This window comes from Ursus arctos, unplaced genomic scaffold (genome assembly GCF_023065955.2).
Source record: "Ursus arctos isolate Adak ecotype North America unplaced genomic scaffold, UrsArc2.0 scaffold_29, whole genome shotgun sequence".
Lineage (NCBI taxonomy): Eukaryota > Metazoa > Chordata > Mammalia > Carnivora > Ursidae > Ursus > Ursus arctos.
The window spans coordinates 5,002,838-5,009,056 of record NW_026622974.1 but is presented as its reverse complement, the minus strand read 5'-3'; the positions used below and the strand labels follow the sequence as shown (position 1 = coordinate 5,009,056).

General features: G+C 54.7%; 1 long non-coding RNA gene across 1 annotated transcript; it reads left to right on the top strand.

Annotated features, from left to right (window-relative positions):
- Positions 1–3,047: 3,047 nt before the first annotated feature.
- Positions 3,048–5,754, top strand: LOC130542000 (uncharacterized). The gene is made up of 2 exons (XR_008956205.1): positions 3,048–5,058; positions 5,183–5,754. It is a non-coding gene; the product is annotated as an uncharacterized LOC130542000 (long non-coding RNA).
- The last annotated feature ends 465 nt before the right edge of the window (positions 5,755–6,219 follow it).

The following is a 6,219-nucleotide window of genomic DNA, read 5'->3' as shown; positions in this document are numbered from 1 at the left end:
ACATATTAAGCAAATTAGTTAATGGGGGTGAGAGGGAGCCCAGAGGCTGAGAGGCCGGTGGGGAAGGCTGCTGCAATCACTGAGGATAGAGAAGATGGGATGGGAACTGAGTCAGGGCTGGGAGGGTGGAGAATGAAAATGAAAATATGAGAGAAGTGGGTGCCAAATCAGACAGCAATTATCCCTGGATGGGAAGTGAATTTGTCTGTCTCCAGGGTCTCTAGTGCTGGCCTATGAATTGCAGGAGGCCAGATCTAAAGACGAGCGAGGAAGGTAATGGTGATTCCTGGGGAGGAAGAGGAAAATTCCACTGGAAGAGCCCTGTAGCCCCTTCACAGCTGGCCGAGTCCTCTGACTCTGGTCTCCCAGCCCAAGACAACGTACGTTCCCATTGTACGGATGACGAAGGAGGCCTGGAGTGGTGACGCAGCCAAAGCAAGGCCCGGGAACATCATTTACTAGGCAGGTGCACGGGCAGCCACTGCTTTGCCCAGCAGAGCCTGAGTAATGACTCTGTGACACTTTCTAGTTGCACGCTTTGCGTAGCCTCTCCATGCCTCAGTTTCCTCTTCTCTTGGAGAAAATAATACAACTTCCCTCATATGGTTGCGGAAAGGCCTGAATTACTTAACACATGTAAAGAGCTTAGGGCCTGGCGCATAGCGAGTGTTTGGTAAATACGTGGTCTTCTCTTTTGTATTCGTATCTACACAGCACCCCAGATAGAGCACCTGGAAAGAAGGAACGGGGGAAACCACACTCCTGCCAGGCACCAGGGCCCCTTCCTGACTTCTCAGACCCTAATTCCTGTGGAAAAGACCCAGAGGCTGGCATGTGCCCTCAGTCTGGTTCACTGGGGCTGTAGGGCCCTTTGCAAGACCCACCTTTTCTATTCATGTCCATGTTCGTTGGTACCAGCTTACTCCTTTAGTCACTCATTCACTCATTCATTCATTCAGCAATCACGCGCCAAGCCCTGACATGCGCCGACACCTCTCTTCAAGCTCACTGTGCCGCTGACTCCACTCCCTCCCTCCCTCGCTCCCTCCCTGGCTCCCTCATCACACATTCATCACTGACTAGAAGCCTCCTCTGGGCCACACACATACGCTCTGTTTATATCTCCTGCCTTTAGATATGAAGCAATTAAAGTCTCTTCCCAGGGGTGGTTATGTTTCCAATCTTCTTCTCATACTTTCCCGGCTGTGTACCCACTCTGTGTCCACACACGAAATCACACAGAGAAACCAAAACAGACACCCAGGAAGAATAAATTCTTCCCCCACGTTTCCTGTGGCTGGACTTCTTCCCCTAGTTCCTGGAGTCTGAAGGGCGCAACGGCAACAACTGAGTTCTTTGGACTCTCCCGCAGTCTTTGGCTCGTCGTCGAGCAAACTGCTGCCTGAGCCCCGTGCTCGGCCTGCGCTGGCGGCGCCGGTACCGCGGTGAGCGACCACGGAGCGCAGAGCGCACCCGCCAGGAGTCTCCGCGGGGCGGCTCAGTGGCTCATTCTTTCCGCAAATACTTACTGAGCATCTACCGTCCGGGAGGAAAGACTCCGGAATGTGAATGAGAAGGACAAAGCCCCTGACCTCGAGGAGCTTGCTGCGTAGACAGAGACAAACGGGCAAACAAACACATGAACGAAAGACAACTATCTGTGATCAAAGTTCTAAAGAAAATAAAGCAGGGTGATAAGATAGGGATGAGCTTGGAGACGCAAGCTTTTTGATTTGGGGCAGGACACTTCCCTTCTCGCCTCAGCTTCCTCCCACATAATAGTGGTACGTTCCTCTGCTGTGAGGAGGAAACGGGAAGCCTAGCACACGGAGGCGCTCCGTGTTATCTGCCCTTATTTTTAAATAGATACATAAACAGATCATCAAAACACCGGGCCGTTAGTGCAGGATAAAGGCATTCTGGGAGCACTGAGGAGGAGCCCCAGGAGGCCCGGTGCAGCCCAGCCAGGGAAGGAGGGGAGGACGCTGGTCCCAGATGCCCTTCTTGCCCTTCCCTAGCCGCTGGTGACCCTGGAGCATGCTGCCTCTCTGAGAGACGGGAGCAGGTGGAACTGGGCAGAAGAAACAAACATACCTCACCTCCTTCGAGGACAAGAGAGGAGGGAGGGTTCACAGGTGACCACTGAGACCCTCGCCAGGCCCCGGGCAGGCAGGATCGTGCCTGCTGTTACTGCCCATTACCTTCCAGGGCGCCTGGCTCCTTGAAGTGCCCGTTGCCCCATCTGATGACGGAGATACTGTGAGTGAGGAGGCCCCGGAGGCTTGATCCTTGTGGGATTGAACGGAAGGGCAGCTCTCAGTCACGGGATCCCTTCCTAGACGTCCTAGGGTCCCTCCCAACAGCCCTGTGGCCGAAGTAGCGTTGCCCATTCCTCGGACGAGCACATGGAGGCTGGGAAAGAGCACAGATCATCCGCATTCTGTTCAGAAACAGCCGTGGGCAGTTGGAATCTGGCCTGGCTGTGGCTGTTTCTCGTTCTCTTCCACTCTGCTTCTCCTCAACGGGGAGTGTGCATGGCGGGGAGAGGGCTGGGGGATTCAGGAAGGTGGAGGGAGTGAAAGACAGATGTGGCTGTGCAGAATGACCTGGAACTGAGGTGAGGGCTCCAGGATTGGGGGGTGGGGAGGGTGTCAGTTTTACAACCAGGAAGAGATGGAACCACAGGGAGGAAGCCCGGCCCGCCCCCACCCCCACCCCCTTCACAAGAGGCATCCAGGCAAACAGGAAAACAGGATGGGCATGGGGCAAGGCCCCCCTCTCTGCCCCAGCACCTCCCCCCCAGCATCAGCTGGCCAGGCAGCCCCATTTCAAGCCCTGTGCCCACAGGGACCAGGATGTGGGCACCCTGGAATGGACAAGCCCTGACGCAGACAACTCTGCGACCCCCGTGCCCGGCCTCCGCAGCCACAAGCCAAATCCTCCTTGTGGTCTGGGCCCCAGCCAAGCGCCCACACCCCAGCTCACGGGACCGCAACTTCCCTGTTGCATCAGGTTACCGAGCGCGTGCACACACTCCAGAGCTCATTACACAACCGTGGTGCGCGCGCCCGGCACCCACACACCCCGGGTGGCCTGCGCGGCCCACAGAGGAAACCGCAGCCTTGCTCAGAGGGCACAGGCCCCTCTGCACAGCCTCCTGGCATGGAGAACTGCGGGAGAGGTGGGGAGGGCGCCTGGCCAGGACCCAGGATTCGGCAGGCTCTACCACTGGCTCATTGTGAAACCCCAGGAAGCCGTGGCCCCTCTCCGGGCCTGTTTCCCCACCTAGAAAGGAAGATCGCTTCCACGCGGATGATCCGAACACCCACTTCTCCTACGCACCGCTCAACACCCGCTCAACCACCACCAGCATCCTCTTTCGCCCTGGGCACGTCCACAAGAAACGGAGGCAAGAATGGCCCAGGGTGGAGACAGAGGGTTGGACAGGATGACCTCTCAAAGGGCCCTCTTCCGACGGGGCTTCTCTGCAGCAGAAGTGGTGTGCCTTGAGGGGAACCCCATGGTCACCTCCTCCTCCCTAGGAAGAGGGAGGACACCGGCCAGCGCCTTCGGAGGTCGCTCCAAGGAGCAGCAGGTGACAGAAGCAATTTTCTTCTCTGCGCTTTTGATTTTTTCCGATTCTCCACAACAGACATGTGTTACATATTACTTCGCAATAAAAGGTCGGGGGGAGAGGGCTGGGCTTGATACATTAACCTCCCCGGTTAATGCCCTCTGCCCCATGATGACGATGCCTTAATCCGCTGCTCCCCTCAGCCTGTTGTGAAAGGGCTCACATGAGCCCAGGGAGCCTGGGCCACACAGTCTGACAGGTTTTCTTGCCTGCGGGACTCCTCGGAGCCTCCACCACGCTAACCTGGGCCACGACCCTCTGAGCAGAGGAATGAGACGAGGAAACATTTGGTCTCAGAGCTCTTTATAGGGAAGCATCTCAAGAGACACTTTCTAGGTACTGCCAGAACTCAGGGTCCCAATGAGGCAGAAATCCAGGCACACACCCCACAGAAGGGCCTCCTTCGAGGAGCAACGACCCAGGTCCTGGAGAAGACAGAGCAGCTGCCCTAGGTAGCCGCCTCCAACCGCATGAGCCAAATCCTGACCCTGCTGCCCAGAACTGGCCTGAGCCCTGCATCCCAGGGACAGCAGTGACAGAGGCAGGTGGTAGTGCGTGAGAGGGCCCTTGGGTGGCCCGCAGCCTCCCTGAGGTTCCTTAGATCTGCAGTGACCCCTGCTGGCTCTGCCCAAAAATCACCCCTCCCCTTAGTCCTCACCTTCCTGGCCTACCTCACCCTCTTCCCCCTCCTCCCCAATCCGAGGCCCTCCAGCATCTTCCCACTAGCCTTGACCCAGCCCTATTGGGATCCACCCTGACCACACCCTCCCACTAGGTCCCCTCTCTCTTCCTCATCCCTGAGGTTGGAATCTGGCTGGGCTGATAGAGCCCACTAGTGAATTCTGGGCCCTGAACTGGGGAACTCTGATGGCATGATGAATGGGTGATGCTGAGGGGGGCTCCAAAGACTGCCTGCTCCTCTACCAAGGGCATGGAACAAAACTCCAAGGCCACTATAATAATAGCAAACATTCTGGGATGCCTGGCTGGCTCAGTCCATGGAGCATGCGACTCTTGATCTCGGGGTTGTGGGTTCGACTCCCACGTTGGGTGTAGAGACTACTTAAAAATTTTTTAAAAGTAGCGAACATTCACTGAACACTTACTATCTTCTAGGAACACAGCTAAGCCCTTTACGTAGATTATTCCATTTAATTCTCTAAGAATTTTAAGAGGTAGGCATTATTCCTGTATTAACCCAGTTTTCAGATAAGAACCGAGACTCGGAAGTAAACAGTAAATGGCAAATTTAGGTGGATTCAAATGTAGTCACTGACTTCGGAGCCCATCCACGTATCAGCGACGCTTATTTGACTATTCTTGCATCTGCCCGCCTCCGAGACCACCTGCGCATGCAAACGTCTGCCTGGTACCCACCGCCTTGAGGAAGTGTGCCTCAATGAGCCTTGCCCCATGCACTCCAGGTATGGCCCTGTGACCCAAACGTGGCCATCTGTAACCTTCCCCCTGGTAAACTGGACTGTAAATTTGGTTGTCAAGCCCAGGACCCATCCCCTCTTCTGATCACTGAGTCTTGATTTATTCTAGGCAAAGCACAGGCCTTCAGTAGAAGTGGTTCAGATGGAGATGACTCCGCCCCCTAGCTCCAAGGAGAGTCATGTGATTCAAGCCTGGCCACTCAAGCTCCCAAACGTCCTGGCTACAGTGATTGGCTCAAGAAGCATATATGACCCAAACCAGGCCGATAGAGCTAGTCCGGGGAGTTCACTGGGGGAATCACCAGATTTTCCACTCTGGACGGGCTAACTGGCAGGATCTGCCAGGAGCGCTGCCCGAGGAGGTGATGCCTCAGAAGGGAGCTCAGAGACAGGAGAGCGGAGACCAGACCTAACGACATTATTCGCACTGGGCCAAAGACGGGTCCACCCCTGGACTTTTCAGGAATCATGAGCCAATAAATTACTTTTGTGTTGTTCTTGTCTTAAGTGAGTATGACTTGGGTTCCTTCCTTTGAAACAGAGATCTAGCAAAGCCTCCCCACCATTGTTAATCATTGTTAACAAGTGTGTCTCCTTCTTGCCTTTTCCTCCTATGCTTATTTAGACATACTGGACATTTTTTAAATAAAAATTGACACCACTGGCTACTCCTTCCTTCAAGATAGACTCTTTTGCTTATTTTTGTGAAACCTCACTCTCCCGCCTTCTCTCGGGCTCCTCTGAAGTCCTGTCTGGCTCATTTTCCTTTGCTGGCTCCTCTTTGTTTGCAAGTAACAGAAACCAACCCTGGCATTTACAAGCCAAAAAAATTTTTTAAAGAATTTATTGGAAAAATATTAAGGAACTAGCTAGGGAATTGACTGGAAGGCTAGAATACCTCCCTTGGAAATGGGACAGAAATTACTTGGCTGAACTCCGAAGGCCTCTTCCATGCTCGCATCAGGTGCGCAAGATGCCTGGTCCCAGGAGAGCGTCTGTCCAGCTGAGGTTAGGTCACATGGCCACCCCTGGGCCAGCCCATGGACGTGAGAGGGAGGGTCTGGTGGAACAGGTCTCTAGGGATCCTTCCACACTCTGGAGCGGGAGAACAGATCGTCCGATTTATCATCCCACAAGACGGTGGAA